A 20912-nucleotide genomic window follows, 5' to 3' on the forward strand; every position below is an offset into this window, starting at 1 on the left:
TTGTTTGGGCGGTTAATGATGAGAATCCAAAAACTTTTGTTGTGTCAGTCATTTTATATGTCCTACTCTTCCTAATGTACTTTTTTTTAATGTACTTTGTTTGTTTTTTCATTCTTTTGTGACCTGTTTCTCTTGCAGGTAATTGTCGGCTACCACGCATTGATTTTATATATTCTGACACAAACAGCGTTTGCGCTCAGCATATATGGATACCTTTGCTGATAGCAGCTGTGGTGATTTTCTGATTTCAGCACTGCAGTTAAAATCTTATTTTGGTATACGTGGATAGCGCCGTGTATACCCATCATTAAATTCAGTGGGTGGTTGTTTGGGCGGTTAATGATGAGAATCCAAAAACTTTTGTTGTGTCAGTCATTTTATATGTCCTACTCTTCCTAATGTACTTTTTTTTAATGTACTTTGTTTGTTTTTTCATTCTTTTGTGACCTGTTTCTCTTGCAGGTCCCTCGTCGGCTACCATGCATTGATTTTATATATTCTGACACAAACAGTGTTTGCGCTCAGCATATATGGATACCTTTGCTGATAGCAGCTGTGGTGATTTTCTGATTTCAGCACTGTAGTTAAAATCCTATTTTGGTATACGTGGATAGTGTCGTGTATACCCATCATTAAATTCAGTGGGTGGTTGTTTGGGCGGTTAATGATGAGTAATACTACGCATTATTCCTGTGCTGATTTCTGATAGGTTCTCTTTTTTTCCGTTCAGCCCACAGGCTGCATGAAAAAAAAAAACCTATATGCCAAACAAGGACCAGCAATGTACTGGTACGTTGCTGGACTTTGAGTGGTTGTACCAGGATGATGCCTGCAGATTTAGGCATCATCTTGGTATCGTTTTTTACAGCCAGCGGTCGGCTAACATGTAAAAGCAATCCTAGCAGGTAATTGGCTGCTAGACTGCTTTTACATGCAGTGGGAGGGGTCTCCCCCCCCCCCCCACCGCCGCCTTCCGCAGCCTTCCGTGGTTTTTCTCGGGCTCTCCTGTCCCACCGGTTAACCCGAGAGTGCAGCCGGTGGTTCAGTTATCTAACCATAGAGCTAATTGAAGATTAGAATGGCTCCAATCATCTCTATGGCCTAAGATGCCGGAGGCTACGAGCATTTCATGACTTCTTTTTCGCCAGAAATAAACAGGGCCATTGGGAAATTGGGAAAGTATTTTATCACACCAATTTTGGCGTGGTCAGATACATTAAGGTCAGAGGAGAGATCTAGAGTATAAAAGACCCCAATTTTTTTAAAAAAGAGTACCTGTCACTACCGATTGCTATCATAGGGGATATCTAAATTCACTGTGATAACAATAAAAATGATTTAAAAAAAAAAATTAAAGGAAAGGTGTCAAAATAACATAAAAAAGCAAAAAAAAAAAAAAAAAAAAAAAAAAAAAATTGAGCCCCCCCCCTTTCCCCCCGTGCTTGCACGCAATGGCACACGCAAGCGTTGGTCTAGTGTCATATGTAAACCGCAATTTCAGCATGCATGTGAGGTATCGCCGCGATCGCCAGATCGAGTGCAGTAATTTTTGCAGTAGACCTCCTCTGTAAGTCTAAAGTGGTAACCTGTAGAGACTTTTAAAGTTTTTAAAAATGTACGTACGTTGTTGCCGCTGCGCAGGCGTGCGCAATTTTTAAAGCATGTCATGTCAGGTGTCTATGAACTCGGCATAAGATCATCTTTTAAATTTTACCAAAAAAATTGGAATTATATAGTGTATTTGTGCAATAAATTAAAAAAAAATGTATTTTTTTCGCAAAAATTGCGTTTGGAAAATCTGTGCGCAAATACCGTGTGACAAAAAAATTTGCAACATCCCCCATTTTATTCTATAGGGCCTCTGCTTTAAAGAAATATATAATGTTTGGGGGTTCAAAGTAATTTTCTAGTAAAAAAAAAATATTTTTTCATGTAAACAAAAAGGCACAGAAAAGGCTTGGTTTTCAAGTGGTTAGAAGAGTGGGTGATGTGTGGATAAGATTGAGCGTAAAATGCCGGGACAGTTCAAACACCCCCCAAATGACCCCTTTTTGAAAAGTAGACACCCAAAGCTATTTGCTGAGAGGCATGGTGAGTCCATGGAATATTTTATATTTTGCTACAAGTGTCGGGAAAATTATTATTTCTTTTTTTTTTGTTGTTTTTTTACAGAAAGTTGTCACTAAATGATATATTGCTCACACATGCCATGTGTATATGTGAAATGACACCCCAAAATACATTCTGCTGCTTCTCCTGAGTACAGGGATACCCCATGTGTGAGACTTTTTGGCAGCGTAGCTGTGTACGCGCCCCCGAAATCCAATCCACATCTTCAGGTTTTCTAATGGCGTAAATTGCTGATTTTACCCCTGACTACCTGTCACAGTTTCAGAGGCCCTGAAATTTCAAGATAGCACAAAACCCCCCCAAATGACCCCATTTTGCAAAGTAGACACTCCAAGCTATTGGCTGAGAAGCATGGTGAGTCCATGGAATAGTTTATATTTTGCCACAAGTTTCGGGAAAATAATTTTTTTTTTTTTTTTAACACAAAGTTGTCAGTAAATGATATAATGCTCACGCATGCCATGGGTATATGTGAAATGACACCCCAAAATACATTCTGCTGCTTCTCCTGAGTACAGGGATACCCCATGTGTGAGACTTTTTTGCAGTCTAGCCGAGTACAGGACCCCGAAAACCAACCTCCACTTTCAGGCTTTCCAAGGGCGTAAATTGTTGATTTCACTCCTGACTACCTATCACAGTTTCGGAGGCCCTAAAATTCCAAGATAGCACAAAACCCCCCCAAATGACCCAATTTTGCAAAGTAGACACTCCAATCTATTTGCTGAGAGGCATGGTGAGTATTTTGCAGCTCTCATTTTTTTTGGAAAATGAAGAAAAAACAGGAAAATGCATTTTTTTTCCTCTTTTTTCAATTTCCAAAACTTTGTGACAAAAAGTGAGATCTGCAAAACACTCAACATGCCTCTCGGCAAATAGCTCAGGGTGTCTACTTTCCAAAATGGGGTCATTTGGGGGGGTTTTGTGCTATCTTGGAATTTTAGGGCCTCCGAAACTGTGATAGGTAGTCAGGAGTGAAATCAACAATTTACGCCCTTGGAAAGCCTGAAAGTGGAGGTTGGTTTTCGGGGTCCTGTACTCGGCTAGACTGCAAAAAAGTCTCACACATGGGGTATCCCTGTACTCAGGAGAAGCAGCAGAATGTATTTTGGGGTGTCATTTCACATATACCCATGGCATGTGTGAGCAATATATCATTTACTGACAGCTTTGTGTAAAAAAAAAATAAATATATATATATATATATATTTCCCGGAACTTGTGGCAAAATATAAAATATTCCATGGACTCACCATGCCTCTCAGCAAACAGCTTGGGGTGTCTACTTTCCAAAATGGGGTCATTTGGGGGGGTTTTGTGCTATCTTGGAATTTTAGGGCCTCCGAAACTGTGATAGGTAGTCAGGAGTGAAATCAACAATTTACGCCTTTGGAAAGCCTGAAAGTGGAGGTTGGTTTTCGGGGTCCTGTACTCGGCTAGACTGCAAAAAAGTCTCACACATGGGGTATCCCTGTACTCAGGAGAAGCAGCAGAATGTATTTTGGGGTGTCATTTCACATATACACATGGCATGTGTGAGCAATATATCATTTACTGACAGCTTTGTGTAAAAAAAAAAAAAATATATATATATATATATATTTCCCGGAACTTGTGGCAAAATATAAAATATTCCATGGACTCACCATGCCTCTCAGCAAACAGCTTGGGGTGTCTACTTTCCAAAATGGGGTCATTTGGGGGGGTTTTGTGCTATCTTGGAATTTTAGGGCCTCCGAAACTGTGATAGGTAGTCAGGAGTGAAATCAACAATTTACGCCCTTGGAAAGCCTGAAAGTGGAGGTTGGTTTTCGGGGTCCTGTACTCGGCTAGACTGCAAAAAAGTCTCACACATGGGGTATCCCTGTACTCAGGAGAAGCAGCAGAATGTATTTTGGGGTGTCATTTCACATATACCCATGGCATGTGTGAGCAATATATCATTTACTGACAGCTTTGTGTAAAAAAAAAAAAAATATATATATATATATATATTTCCCGGAACTTGTGGCAAAATATAAAATATTCCATGGACTCACCATGCCTCTCGGCAAATAGCTTGGGGTGTCTACTTTCCAAAATGGGGTCATTTGGGGGGGTTTTGTGCTATCTTGGAATTTTAGGGCCTCCGAAACTGCGACAGGTAGTGCAGAGGTGACATGAACAATTTACGCCATTAGAAAACCTGAGAGTGTTGACTGGTTTTCGCGGTCCTGTACACAGCTAGGCTCCCAAAAAGTCTCACACATGGGGCATCCCCATACTCAGGAGAAGCGGCAGAATGTATTTTGGGGTGTCATTCCACATATACCCATGTCATGTGTGAGAAATTTATCTTTTAGTGACAACGTTGTGTAAAAAAAAAAAATTAAAAAAAAAAATTGTAATTTTCCCGAAACTTGTGGCAAAATATAAAATATTCCATGGACTCACCATGCCTCTCAGCAAACAGCTTGGGGTGTCTACTTTCCAAAATGGGGTCATTTGGGGGGGTTTTGTGGTATCTTGACATTTCAGGGCCTCCTAAACCGTTATAGGTAGTGAGAAAATGCAATGAAAAATGTACGCCCTTTGAAATTCTGATGGTGGTGATTTGTTTTCCGGCTCCCGTACACAGCTACGCTCCCAAAAAGTCTCACATATGTGGTATCCCTGTACTCAGGAGAAGCAGCAGAATATATTTTGGGGTGTAATTACACATATACCCATGGCATGTGTGAGCAATATATCATTTCAATGACAACTTTGTGTAAAAAAAAAAAAAAAAATTTTTTTAGTCATTTTTCAAACACCTGTGACAAAAAAATAAAATATTCAATGAGCTCAACATGCCTCTCAGAACATTCCTTAGGATGTCTACTTTCCAAAAAGTGGTAGTTTGGGGGGGTTTTGTACTGCCCCGCCATTTTAGCACTTCATGAAATGAGATAGGCAGTCAGAAATTAAAGCTTCGTAAATTTCAGTATTTACACCATAGTTTGTAGACGCTATAACTTTTGCGCAAACCAATAAAAATACGCTCATTGATTTTTTTTTTGTCAAAGACATGTAGCTAAATATATTTTGGCCAAAAAAAATGACATAAATTGAGTATATTGGATATTTTTTAAAAGACAAAGTTGAAAATGTCATTTTTTTGCAAAATTTTCGCTCTTTTTTTATTAATATCGCAAAAAATAAAAAGCGCAGAGGTGATCAAATGCCACCAAAAGAAAGCTCTGTTTGTGGGAAAAAAAGGACGTAAATTTCGTTTAGGTACAGCATTGCATGACCGAGCAATTATCAGTTAAAGTCACGAAGTGCCAAGTTGAAAAAAGGGGTCTGGTCCTTTAGCAGCCAAATCCTCCGGGGCTTAAGTGGTTAACTCTTCTCCGAAGGCTGTCCACAAGGTTTAGGAGTGGGTCTATGGGAGTGTTTGACCATTCTTCCAAAAGCGTATTTGTGAGGTCAGGCACTGATATTTGACGAGAAGGCCTGGCTAGCAGTCTCCACTCTAAATCATCCCAAAGGTGTTCTATCGGGATGAGGTCAGGACTCTGTGCAGGCCAGTCAGGATCATCCACTCCAAACTCACTCATCCATGTCTTTATGGACCTTGCTTTGTGCACTGGTGTGCAGTCATGTTGGAACAGGAAGGGGCCATCCCCAAACTGTTCCCAGAAAGTTCGGAGCATGAAATTGTCTAAAATGTCTTGGTATGCTGACACCTTAAGCGTTCCCTTCACTGAAACTAAGGGGCCAAGCCCAACCCCTGAAAAACAACCCCACACCATAATCCCCCTCCATCATATGATTTGGACCAGTTCACAAAGCACTCAACCCCACAGAACACCATTGAGATTAATTAGAGCAGATATTGCGAGCCAGGCCTTCTCTCCAAAATCAGTGCCTGACCACACAAATGCGCTTCTGGAAGAATGGTCAAACATTCCCATAGACACACTCCTAAACCTTGTGGACAGCCTTCCCAGAAGAGTTGAAGCTGTTATAGCTGCAAAGGGTGGGCCAACTCAATATTGAACCCTACGGACTAAGACTGGGATTCCATTAAAGTTCATGTGTGTGTAAAGGCAGGCGTCCCAATACTTTTGGTAATATAGTGTATGCAAACGTATTCAGTCTAATGTAAAGTCATTTTTCTTTATTTTTTTTAAATCTGCAGCTTTCATTAAAAGAATTACTGGTGATCCTGCCATAAATTCCCTTGTTCAGACACTTCTTGATGACAATGCTCTGTTCCTGTCTTCCACATGCGCTCCTGTGTTGTCAGCCTATCACATGGACTTACTATGGAGACTAGAAGTCATTTTAACACACATTACCCTGACGTGGTTCGCAGTTTTCACTATCTGGAAACCGATACTGAGAAATGCCATGCAGCCATCACTGGAGTGCCTGTGGGCAGAAAGGGCATCCTGGGCTCAGAGGAAGTGGGTTGAATGATGCTGGCCACCAGATTGAGGACATCTAGTGGTAGAAAAAAAGTAGTGCTGGGGAATTCTCTTAAATTAAGCTGAATATGTCCACTGGTTTTGCTATTTAATCTTTTATGCGCTGCTCATTTTTATCTTATTTTTGGAGACGTTTTGCTCTGGAGGACTGTATTTGCAAGATTGGCCCTAAAGATGGAGAGGTGACGTTTTTCATCCATTTAGGCTCAGCACACAGTATTCCTATTGCAAAAATTGCAAATCTGAAGCTTCTAGGATAATAGATTGGCGTATATGTTATGTACTGTATGTTGAATAAACATGTGGTTTTTGCCTTTCTTTGACGCTTATTGCTCATAACACCTGTCCAGCCTTCACCCGGCTGTAAAATAAGAGAGAGGCACATTAACTCTCCATTATATAGTTGCTGTTTGCTCTGTAGGCAGCAGTAAATCCTGAGTGCTGAAGTTCTGTATGTCTCTGAATGTGGTGGGGCTGAACCAAAAGGCAATATACTAAAGCGGTTCAAGGAATAAGGATATTCACTTTCCTATAGCAGGCAATGCCAATGTACCTTTCTAATTAGAGAAACCCCCCCCCCCCCCAACAAGGAAAGAGGCTTGCAGGTCTGATGTTTTAACCACTTCAATACTGCGCACTTTTACCCCCTTCTTGCCCAGACCAATTTTCAGCTTTCAGTGCTGTCGCAGTTTGAATGACAATTGTGCGGTCATGCAACACTGTACCCAAACAAACTTTTTATCATTTTTATGAGACAGATAGAGCTTTCTTTTGGTGGTATTTAATCAGCACTGGGTTTTTATTTTTTTCTAAACCAATGAAAAAAAGATCAAAAGTTTTGTAAAAAAAAAAAAAAAAGTTTTTCTCATTTCTGTTATAAAATTCTGTAAATAAGTAAATTTTCTCCTTCACTGATGTGCGCTGATGAGGCAGCACTGAAAGCACTGATGAGGGGGATCTGATGAGGAGGCACTAATATGCAGCACTGATAGGCGGCACTGATGAGCACTGATAGGTGGCACTGATAGGCGGTACTGATGGGCACTGATAGATGGCAATGATAGGCGGTACTGATGAGGAGGCACTGACAGGCATCACTGATGGGCACTGAAAGGCAGCACTGGTGGGTATCACTGGTGTGCTGATGAGGCTGCACTGACAGCACTGATGAGGCACGTATATGCAGCACTGATAGGTGGCACTGATAGGCAGCACTGATGGGTGGCACTGATAGATGACAATGATAGGCGGCACTGATGGGCACTGAAAGGCTGCACTGATGGGCACTGAAAGGCAGCACTGATGAGCACTGGTGGGTTGAGGAGGCTGAACTGACAGCACTGATGAGGCACGTATATGCAGCACTGATAGGTGGCACTGATAGGTGGCACTGATAGGCAGCGCTGATGGGTACTGATAGATGACAATGATAGGCGGCACTAATGGGCACTGAAAGGCTGCACTGATGGGTACTGAAAGGCAGCACTGATGGGCACTGGTGGGTATCACTGGTGTGCTGAGGAGGCTGAACTGACAGCACTGATGAGGCACATATATGCAGCACTGATAGGTGGCACTGATAGGTGGCACTGATAGGCAGCACTGATAGGCAGCGCTGATGGGTACTGATAGATGACAATGATAGGCAGCACTAATGGGCACTGAAAGGCTGCACTGATGGGTACTGAAAGGCAGCACTGATGGGCACTGGTGGGCATGGCTGATGGGGCTGCACTGATAATTATTGCAATGATTATCAGTGCAGCCCCCCCCGTCAGGTAAGCCACTTATCGGCTTTCCTCTACACACACATTGTCAGCGTGAGTAGAGGAATGTTGATAACTGGCACTTCCTATTCACACTGGGATCAGCTGTGATTAGACACAGCTGATCACATGGTAAAGAGTCTACATTATAGGCTCTTTACCGTGATTGGAGATGCGGTGAGTCTGAGCGACACACCGCACCACCGATTGCCGCACTGCGTGCCATTGGGGGCATGCACAAGCAGCATATTGTGAAGGACGTCATATGATGTCCAGTCACATCAATTAAACCACCGCCCAGCCGTCATTTTGCTATAGGCACGGCGGCATGTGGTTAAGAAGTAGTTCTTCTATTTTTGTTTTTTGACATGCGTCACCCTTTCATTTGCTCCGCTCTGCAAAGGCCAGTTATAGGTTGGGGTGGTTGCCATTTGTTTGTACCATTGGTAATTGGCGGGGGGGACACACTGGATGCCTCCGCTGCCATTTTGCTATTTCCTGGGTTTCCAGTGCATCCCTGTACCTTTTAAGGAGGGGTGGGCTCCCTCTAGGCATACCTGCCCTTAATTTAGCCATTATTATATCTGTGCTGGTACACCTGCTCTCATACTATACATTATTATATAGGTGCTCCTACTTAGGAGACTCTTATAAATTATGTAGATTTATACATTTATAGAGTTAGGACTGCAGTACACTGGGGTGCAGTGACGTGGCCACTGCAGCTTGCGTTTGTATTTGCAAATGTGTGCAAACTAAACCCTTAGGTTTTAACATGAACTGTTAGACAGGACAATTCAGTTTGTTGCAGGCTGGCTGGTAAGTGAGCTGGGAATTTTTGTTTGTTCTTCTATTCCTACCCTGACAAGTATACTTTCAGGGCCCTTTCACATGTGAATGGGAATTTTTAAACATTTTTGTACGTGTTTTTGCGCTATGCACATAGAGCAGCCCATTGACGTTTTTACTGCACATTTTGATGCAGTTTGCTGGCCTCATTTCAGGTGCCATTAACAATTAGGCGGCATTCACGCCTGCAGGTGTGAAGAGGGCGCGCATGCGTACCGCTTCTGCTGTGATTGGACACAGCTAAAGTCAATCACCGTGTCCGGCGGCCGCGGTGACCGCCGGGGCCCACCGATCGCTCGGAGGAATGGCAGAACGACGGTCTAAACAAGACAGACCGCTGTTCTGTCAGGGAGTAAAAGAGAGATATCTCTTTTCCTCCAATGCATCCGCTCCCCCCTACAGTTAGGAAGCACTCTCTAGGAGCACACTTAACCCCTTGATTGCCCCTGGTATTAACTCCTTCCCTGTCAGTGTCATTTATACACTAACAGTGCATTTTTTTTAGGTGTCAGATCTCGAGTCCTGCAGGAATGCATGGGAACGGCGTTCCCGTTCTTTTTTCACAGCAGGAACGCTGTTCCCATAAGCATCTGTGTCCTGCAGGCAGGGCCGCTGTCAAGGGGGGACCACCAGCCATTAGACAACCCCCCACTGTGCAGCTATTTCGAAAAAAATGTCTCCGGGCCCCCTGTGTTCGGTGGGAGCGGGGACAGTAAGTGGCTTCTGACCACTTCCTGTACTATGTCCACAGCCTCTGACCACTTCCTGTATCATGTCCACAGCCTCTGACCACTTCCTGTATCATGTCCACAGCCTCTGACCACCTCCTGTATCATGTCCACAGCCTCTGACCACTTTCTGTATCATGTCCACAGCCTCTGACCACTTCCTGTATCATGTCCACAGCCTCTGACCACCTCCTGTATCATGTCCACAGCCTCTGACCACTTTCTGTATCATGTCCACAGCCTCTGACCACTTCCTGTATCATGTCCACAGCCTCTGACCATCTCCTGTACCATGTCCACAGCCTCTGACCACCTCCTGTATCATGTCCACAGCCTCTGACCACTTTCTGTATCATGTCCACAGCCTCTGACCACTTCCTGTATCATGTCCACAGCCTCTGACCATCTCCTGTACCATGTCCACAGCCTCTGACCACCTCCTGTATCATGTCCACAGCCTCTGACCACTTTCTGTATCATGTCCACAGCCTCTGACCACTTTCTGTATCATGTCCACAGCCTCTGACCACCTCCTGTACCATGTTGACCACCTCCTGTATCATGTGTACAGCCTCTGACCACCTCCTGTATTACGTCCACAGCCTCTAACCACCTCCTGTATCATGTCCACAGCCTCTAACCACCTCCTGTATCATGTCCACAGCCTCTAACCACCTCCTGTATCATGTCCACAGCCTCTGACCACTTTCTGTATCATGTCCACAGCCTCTGACCACCTCCTGTACCATGTTTACCACCTCCTGTATCATGTGTACAGCCTCTGACCACCTCCTGTATTACGTCCACAGCCTCTAACCACCTCCTGTATCATGTCCACAGCCTCTAACCACCTCCTGTATCATGTCCACAGCCTCTAACCACCTCCTGTATCATGTCCACAGCCTCTGACCACTTTCTGTATCATGTCCACAGCCTCTGACCACCTCCTGTACCATGTTTACCACCTCCTGTATCATGTGTACAGCCTCTGACCACCTCCTGTATTACGTCCACAGCCTCTAACCACCTCCTGTATCATGTCCACAGCCTCTAACCACCTCCTGTATCATGTCCACAGCCTCTAACCACCTCCTGTATCATGTCCACAGCCTCTGACCACCTCCTGTACCATGTTGACCACCTCCTGTATCATGTCTAAAGCCTCTGACCACCTCCTGTATTACGTCCACAGCCTCTAACCACCTCCTGTATCATGTCCACAGCCTCTAACCACCTCCTGTATCATGTCCACAGCCTCTAACCACCTCCTGTTTCATGTCCACAGCCTCTGACCACCTCCTGTGTCATGCCCACAGCCTCTGACCACCTCCTGTGTCATATCCACAGCCTCTGACCACCTCCTGTACCATGTCCACAGCCTCTGGCTACCTCCTGTACCATGTGCACAGCCTCTGACCACCTCCTGTATCATGTCCACAGCCTCTGACCACCTCCTGTACCATGTCCACAGCCACTGACTACCTCCTGTATCATGTCCACAGCCTCTGACCACCTCCTGTACCATGTTGACCACCTCCTGTATCATGTCTACAGCCTCTGACCACCTCCTGTATTACGTCCACAGCCTCTAACCACCTCCTGTATCATGTCCACAGCCTCTAACCACCTCCTGTATCATGTCCACAGCCTCTAACCACCTCCTGTTTCATGTCCACAGCCTCTGACCACCTCCTGTGTCATGCCCACAGCCTCTGACCACCTCCTGTGTCATGTCCACAGCCTCTGACCACCTCCTGTACCATGTCCACAGCCTCTGGCTACCTCCTGTACCATGTGCACAGCCTCTGACCACCTCCTGTATCATGTCCACAGCCTCTGACCACCTCCTGTACCATGTCCACAGCCTCTGATCACCTCCTGTACATGTCCACAGCCTCTGACCACCTCCTGTACCATGTCCACAGCCTCTGACCACCTTCTGTATCATGTCCACAGCCTCTGACCACCTCCTGTTCAATGTTCGCAGCCTCTAATCATCTCTTGTATCATGTCCGTAATCTCAAACTCTGACCCTCTCTTGTCTTTTATCATGTCTGCAGTCTCTGAGGGGGTCTGGAGAGGAGTAAAGAGTGGGAGCGCTGTGGAGGAGGGGATCACAGGAGAAGTCAGACATATGTGGACTGTGAAGAGGAGACCATAGGATAAAACCAGAGCATGGTGCACCTAAGAGGAGGTCAGTGACAGTGCTGCCAGGCCAGTCCGAGGGGGAGGGGGGAGGGACTGATGTAAGGGGGAGAGAATACAATAATATAAGGGGGCGCTGATATAAAGATTCCCCCTTATATCAGGACCCCCTCCCCTTTACATCAGTCTGCAGGATTCCCCCTTACAGTGCAAGGGGGAACTTTGTGGACACCGATGGGAAGGGGAGCTCTGATGTAAAGGGCAATGCTGCAGACCCTGATGTAAGTGGGAACTGTGATTTGAAGGGGAACGCAGTGGACTCTGATATGAGGTGGTCTCTGGTCACCAGAGCCCCCCCCCCCCATTTTTATCAGAGTTCCCCTTTAGATCATGATCTGCAGAATTCCCTTTTATGTTAGAGTTCCCTTGCACTGTAAGGGGGAATCCTGCAGACTCTGATGTAAGGAGGAACTCTTTGCTGGCTGGGGATATTAACCTGACCTTTGTGTAAATGGAGAAATATGGATTTTGACTTTTGTTTAACTTAAACACATTGCTAATAGCACTATCTGCATGATTATAGTTTAAATATTGATATTTGCACTGTTTAGCACAGTACGGGCATTTTAGGTACTTTTGGGAGGGAATCTTGGGTGAGTTCCCACACTTTTTTCCCTAGGACTTGACCTCTGGAAAATATGATAACTGACTGGGAGAAAGATGTGGAGAACAGAAGCTGATGGTGGGATAGGATGATAAGTGACTGGACGGAGGGTGTGGGGTAGGTTGATAACTGGAAGGGGGGTGTGGAGTAGGATTATAACTGACTGTGGGGAAAGTGTAGAGGTCAGAAGTTGATGGTGGAGTAGGATTAATACTGACTTTGGGGAGGGTGTGAAGGATAGAAGCTGATGGTGGGGTAGGATGATAAGTGACTGGACGGAGGGTGTGTGGGGTAGGTTGATAACTGGAAGGGGGGTGTGGAGTAGGATGATAACGGACTTTGGGGAAGATGTGAAGGACAGAAGTTGATGGTGGAGTAGGATGACAACTGACTTTGAGGAAGGTGTGAAGGACAGAAGTTGATGGTTGAGTAGGATGATAACTGACTTTGGGGAAGATGTGGAAGACATAAGTTGATGGTAAAGAAGGATGACAGCTGACTTTGGGGAGGGTGTGAAGGATAGAAGTTGATGGTGGAGTAGGATGATAACGGACTTTGGGGAAGATGTGGAGGACAGAAGTTGATGGTAAATGAGGATGACAACCGACTTTGAGTAAGGTGTGAAGGACAGACGTTTATGGTGGGGTAGGATGATAACTGACTTTTGGGAAAGTGTAGAGGACTGAAGTTGATGGTGGAGCAGGATGATAACTGAATGAAGGGAGGGTGTAGAGAACAGAGGATGATGATGGGGTAGGATGATAACTGACTTGGGAGGAGGTGTGGAGGACAGAATCTGATGGTGAGGTAAGATGATGACTGATTATGGGAAAGGGGTGGAACACAGAAGTTGATGTTGGAGTAGTATGATAACCTACTGAGGACGTCTAAAGGACAGAAGTTCATGGTGTGGTAGGATGATAACTGATTGGAGACAGAAGATGATGGTGGGATAGAATTACTTTGGGGATGGTGTTAAGGCTAGAGGTTTATGGTGTGGTTGGACGATAATGGATTTGGGACAGTAGATGATAGTGGGATAGAATGACCTTGGGCATTGTTTGGAGGACAGAAGTTGATGGTGGGGTAGGATGAAATCTGACCATGGGGAAGGTATGAGTGAGGGGAAGGTGTGGAGGACAAAAAGTTGTGAGGTAGGATGGTAACTGTTTGTGTGGAACAGGTGATAAGTAGAAGAAAATGATGGGATAGGATAATAACTTACTGGGGGAAGGTGTGGAGGTCATATGTTGGTGGTGGATTAGGATCATAAGTGGCATTGGGGAAGTTGGTGAAGGACAGAAGTTGATGGTGACGTAGGATGATAACTGAATAAGAGGAAGGTATGGAGGATAAAAAGTAATGGTCTGATAGAATGATACCTGATTGGAGGAAGGGGTAGAGACCCAAAGGGGTGTGAGGGACAGAACCTGATGGTGGAGTGAGGAGGAAAAGTAATGGGGGGGGGGGGGCAATAATAAGGAAGTGGGTATATTTTGCCATATATTGTGACATGTCAGGAATTTTTTTGTGCAGACTTCTACAGGTAGTGAAAGTAAAAGATTGTTTGTGTGCGTGTTAGAATTGTCCTCTAAGATGGAGGTGAGAGGCCCTTTAATGATTGTTCTGTAGGTCGGTATGATGCAGTGATCCAGCCACCGAGGAATAAATGCAAATATTGACCCTTTTTTCTCCCTCCGCCTTTGAATTTTAGTTGCCGGTTAGATCCTCCTGTGGATGCTGATTCTCCGGCCTCCTGGGAAATAATGTCACGCAGTGATAGATGCTCATGTAAATTGCCCAGTATGACAGTATCAGCAGAAAATCTTTAAAGTAGCAGTGAATGCACACAACAGAGCAAAATGTCAGCGTGTCCATGATAGCATTACTGAAATCCAAGAAACACAGCAAGGCCATATTCATCATTTACATTTACATACACCATACAGTAGTTCTAGCATATGCCTCAGTGTTTTTAAGGTAAAATTGGGCAATGTCAATTACTCAACAAAGGCCTGCCAAGGGTCCTGTAGTGATCAGAATTCAAGACTTTAGTGCAGCAAGGTGACAGAAAAGAAAACCTATGCTGAGGAAGTATTAAAGCAGCTGACCTGTTCTTTTCAAAATGCTAGTTGTCTGGCTGCCTTCATGGATAGTGGAAAATCATTTCAATACCAAACATAATTTTCCTTTCTGGAGCCTACCCACAGCAACCTACATTAAGTGGGTGCTTTGCCCCTAGCCCAACCCAAAGGACCTATGAATGTCTATAAAAGTGGGCATGTGACACAAGGTGTACCCATGGCAGCCTACATATGGTGGTTGGTTTGCCCCTAGCCCAGCCCAAAGGATCTATCAATATCTATAAAAATGGACACATGCCACAAGGTATAACCATGGCAGCCTACATATGGTGGATGGTTTGCCCCTAGCCCAGCCCAAAGGATCTATCAATATCTATAAAAATGGGCACATGCCACAAGGTGTACCCATGGCAGCCTACATATGGTGGGTGCTTCACCCCTAGCCCAACCCAAAGGATCTATCAATATCTATAAAAGTGTGCACAAGGCTATCTCATTGTTCATATTAGCAAACAAGACCTATGTAGGTTCTTTATGCAGCCAGGTGTCTGCATCTGGGAATACAAATTACAATAGGTATTAAAAACGATTTTCTATTTCCCTTTTGCCTACATGGCAGTGTCCTTATATTATATACCTAGCTAGACAGGGTTGATTCAAAAAAGACAGAAAATGATTTACTATGGGTACAAGCAGATAAAGAATAAATTGCCTCTGAGCCAAAGTTGAGTACTTTCAATTGGATCAATGCTTTACTGGCATAGTACAGAGTTGTATGAGGACCAGCTAATCGCTTTGCAAATTGTGTCTCCAGTAGAGCCCTGGGGAAGGCTGCCCACAGCCAAGAAATTGAATCTTGTTAAAAGTACCGTGACCAAACTAGGTGAGTTAACCAATTTGCACTGTATGCTCTTTGTATCAGATTAACTTTCCAGGCTGCCATTGTTCTTGAGGATCCGACGAAATTGTTTAAGCTACACCGATTACGAAATCCAGTCCAACCTTTTATTACAAAGATTCGAGGAAAAAGGGTATGTTTGAGGAGAACTACGGAAAATACAGCAGAACGTAGGAAATTTGAATCGGGTAGAACTATTAAAAACTAAGAACAGAGAGAAGAACAATAGAGGAGAAATGGCCATGATAACGGATTTTAGTCGTGACTACAAACAATTTGAGTCCATCATACGAAAATATTGGCCTATATTTAAACAAGATAAGACCTTAAAAAGTATCTTACCCAATAAACCGACCTTCGTTTACAAAAAAGCTAAAAGCTTAAGGCACACGTTGGCTGTAAATGTGCCAGATACACTGAAGAAGACCAGTATTACGTTCTTAAACCAAAATGGTTTCGATTATTGTAAAAGATGTAAGGCATGTAAAAGTACAAACACGACAAAACCCAGAAAAATCAACAACTTCCCATCCAATGCCACAGGAAGAACTTATGAAATCAGGAAATTTATGACATGTCAGTCCACCTTTGTAACCTATTTACTAAGGTGTCCCTGTGGCCTGGAATATATAGGGAGAACAACAAGAAAATTGAGTGTACGTATTAACGAACACATTAACAATATCATAAAAGGGTTTCCAAAACATAGTGTTTCAAACCACTTTCGCCTCCATCACAATAAGGATCCATCAGGATTTATATTCTTTGGAATAGACAAAATAGAACCCAATTGGAGAGGGGGAAATAAGGTCCAAATGATTTAGAGGAATGAAACAAAATGGATTTACTGTTTAAACACTATTAAACCTCACGGCATTAACGTTGATATAGATCTTAACTGTTTCATATCCAATTATTAAGATAGATTTTATCAATACTAAACTATTTTTTAATGTCATTTCATAAAACTATTTTATAAAGCATCGCTCTGGTTTACTTAATTTATGCATTTGTAATATATTTTTATGAAATATAATATTTTTATAAAAATATGTTTTAAATATAAAATAATATATATCCACAAATGTGTCTATATATGTATCTATAATATAATTACCTATATGAGGGAAAGATACATAAAGATATAATAATTATATGAAGGGAATATGATTAGTTAAGGTTCCGCTATATATTGTTAATTACACACAGACATTCTTGATCTAGATGAAATATAATTAGTGTATGGTCCCGTTAATATTATTAATTATATATAGAGACATTCTAGATTATTCATATTTATTCTTCATTCTAATTTTAATTTTAAATTTGATATTAAATTTCATTTTTTCTTTCCATAAAATGATAATCCATTTAATACTATTTTTAAAATAATTGAATAAAGATTAAAGGTTTTATATACATTTAATTGTTACGGAACCATGAACCAGACGTACAACAACAGATAAGTGAAAATAAGCAAGCTTTATTGAAAAACAAGCTATAAAGCAAAAGTCCAAACAGATGGCGAAACCGATGCAGAGTCTTAGCGAAGCCAGGGATCAGGAACCAGCAGGGTAGTCAGACGAAGCCAGGATCAGGAACCAGCAGGGTAGTCAGATGAAGCCAGGATCGGGAACCAGCAGGGTAGTCAGACGAAGCCAGGAACAGGAACCAGAAGCAGCAGCAGTCTTAGAAGCATGTGAACACAGGAGGACCAAGCAGGGAACTGAAGCCACAGAACTCCTATATATATGAGCTAGGCATCCAGCTCCTCCCAGTGGGAAGGAGGAGCTGCAGGGTGGGAGGCTACAAGAAACCCAGAAACCAAGATGGCCGCCAGCACATGTCAAACGAAGGAGAACAGCAAGAAGGTAAGACCATGACAGTACCTCCCCCTCAAGGGCCCCTCCTCCGCGGAGTAAAGAACGGTTTCTGAGGGAAGCGTGCGTGGAAGGCTCGGAGCAAGGCAGGAGCATGGACATCTGCGGAGGGAACCCAGGAACGCTCCTCTGGACCATAACCACGCCAATGAACCAAAAACTGCACCCGACCGCGGACCAGGCGTGAGTCCAGGATATTGCTCACCTCATACTCCTCACGATTGCCCACTCGGACCGGACGAGGCAGAGGAACCGAGGAAGTGAAACGATTACACACCAGTGGCTTCAACAGGGAGACATGAAACACGTTGGAGATCCGCATGCCAGGAGGAAGCGCAAGGGCATAGGCTACCGGGTTTACCCTGCGAAGCACTCGGAAGGGACCAACAAAGCGAGGCGCCAGCTTGGGAGTGGGCACTCGAAGGTTGAGGTTGCGGGTGGACAACCATACACGGTCTCCGGCCTGGTAGGAAGGAGCAGGCGCTCGTCTGCGATCAGCCTGGAGTCTCTGGCGCTGCGCAGAGACCTCAAGGGACTTCTGGATCTGTACCCAAGAAGCACGTAGGACGGAAAGGTGATCCTCCACAGCCGGAATATCCTGGGGAGAGAATACCTCCGGTAACACGGCAGGTTGGAACCCATAGTTGGCCATGAAGGGAGACGTCCCAGAGGAAGAGTTCACCGCCGTGTTCCTGGCAAACTCGGCCCAAGGCAGGAGGTCAACCCAATTGTCTTGGTGATCGGAGACATAGCAACGAAGGAATTGCTCCAAGGCCTGATTGGATCGTTCTGCGGCCCCATTGGACTGAGGGTGGTAGGCCGAGGAGAAGGAGAGATGAATCCCCAACTGGGAGCAAAAGGCGCGCCAGAACCTGGACACAAACTGACTCCCCCGATCCGACACAATCTCCTTGGGCAAACCGTGCAACCGGAAGACCTCCCTGGCAAAAATCGTGGCCAACTCCTGTGCAGAGGGTAACTTCTTGAGAGGAACACAGTGGCACATCTTGGAAAACCGATCCACAATCATGAGAATGACCGTATGGCCTCGGGATGCAGGGAGGTCCACAATGAAATCCATCCCCAGGTGTGACCATGGGCGCTCCCCGGTGGCTATGGGTTGCAGAAGGCCCAACGGAAGGTGCCGAGGGGACTTACTCTGGGCACAAACGGAGCATGCCGCTACATATGCGGCGATGTCGGAACGTAGGGAAGGCCACCAGAACAGTCGTGAAACAGCCCGGGACAGCTGATTCTTTCCAGGATGCCCCGCGGTCTTGGAGTTATGGTAGGTACGCAACAACCGAGTGCGCAACTCCTCAGGCACAAAACATCTGCCGTTGGGTCTCCCAGAGGGAGCACCAGATTGAGCCGCCAAAATCTGCTCACCCAGGGGAGAGGTCAGGCTGGTGCGAATGGCGGCCAGGATCTGATTCGGAGGTATGACCGAAGTCGGAATCGACTCCTCCCTGGACAGGTCGGAGTACTGCCGTGATAAGGCATCCGCCCTGATGTTCTTGGAACCGGGTAGGTAGGAGACCACGTAATTAAAACGTGACAAGAACAGAGCCCATCTGGCCTGACGTGGTGTCAATCTCTTGGCCTCAGAGAGGTAGGTCAGATTCTTGTGGTCCGTCAGGATGAGGACCGGAACCACCGAACCCTCGAGCAAGTGCCTCCATTCTTTAAGAGCCTGCACGATGGCCAATAACTCCCTGTCACCAATCTGGTAGTTGCACTCCGCGGAAGACAGTCTCCGGGAGTAAAACCCACAAGGAAGCAGAGGACCCTCTGGTGTTCTACGCTGAGACAGAAGGGCGCCTACTCCCGTCTCAGACGCGTCCACCTCGAGGACAAAGGGCAACCCAGGGTTGGGATGCGACAGAATCGGAGCCGACACAAAGGCGGACTTTAGAGCCTCAAAAGCTCGGATGGCCTCGGGCGGCCAGACCTGGGAATTACTGCCCTTCCTGGTCAGATCCGTGAGAGGCTTGGCTAGCATGGAAAAGTCCCTGATGAACTTCCGATAATAATTGGCGAAGCCCAAAAAGCGCTGCAGGGAGCGAAGACCACTGGGCTGGGGCCACTGTAAGACAGCCGAAACCTTCTCAGGATCCATGGAGAACCCCTCAGCGGAAATGATGTAACCTAAGAAGGTTACCTGGGATCGGTGAAATTCGCATTTCTCAAGCTTACCGAACAGCTTGTTCTCTCGTAACCGTTGCAACACTCGTTTGACATCCAGAATGTGGGTCTCCATGGACTCAGAATATACCAAGATGTCATCCAAATAGACCACCACACACTGCTGCAACAGGTCACGGAAAACATCGTTGATGAATTCCTGAAAGACTGCGGGCGCATTGCACAGCCCAAAGGGCATAACCAAGGATTCATAATGACCGGTCCTGGTGTTAAACGCGGTCTTCCACTCATCGCCCGCCTTGATCCTTACGAGGTTATATGCCGCCCTCAGGTCGAGTTTGGTAAAGACCGTGGCCCCTTTAAGGCGATCGAACAGCTCGGAAATCAAGGGTATCGGGTAAGCGTTCTTGATCGTGATGCGATTGAGACCCCTGTAATCGATGCAAGGCCTCAACTCACCGCCCTTCTTTTTCACAAAGAAAAATCCAGCCCCTGCCGGGGACGAGGATTTGCGAATGTGTCCGCGTGAAAGCGCCTCCCTTACGTACTCCTCCATGGCCTCATTCTCCGCTACCGACAGTGGATAGACCTTGCCACGAGGAGGAACGGCACCAGATTGTAACTCGATGGCACAATCGTATGGGCGGTGCGGAGGTAGGGCAACCGCGCGCACCTTATCGAATACATCCCGGTACTCCTCGTATTCAGGGGGCAACAGAGAGTCCGAGGAAGTACACAGCAACTTGACAGGCCCATGGATGCAACTAGCCCCACACTGCGGTGACCACGAGAGGATCTCGGCCGATCTCCAATCGAAAATCGGATTATGCTTCTGGAGCCAGGGGTACCCCAAGACCACCGAGTAGTGTGGAGACGAAATAACCTGGAAGCAGACCGACTCTCTGTGGACGGCACCAATGGCTAACCCCACTGGAAGGGTCTCATGAGTCACGTGTGGCGGCAGAAGGGGTCTGCCGTCTATCGCCTCAAGAGCCAGAGGAGAACCTCGAGCCTGCAGAGGAATGGAATTGGCGGCAGCGAACACACTATCAATGAACAAACCACCAGCACCAGAGTCCACCAACGCCTGGGTAGTCACCGAGCCCCCGACCCAGGAGAGGACAACAGTGATCAGTGGTTTGTCAACACGGGAAACCGGAAAACTCGGCAAC

The sequence above is a fragment of the Pelophylax lessonae genome (assembly GCF_965119305.1).
Source record: "Pelophylax lessonae genome assembly, chromosome: 11".
In the NCBI taxonomy this organism is placed as follows: domain Eukaryota; kingdom Metazoa; phylum Chordata; class Amphibia; order Anura; family Ranidae; genus Pelophylax; species Pelophylax lessonae.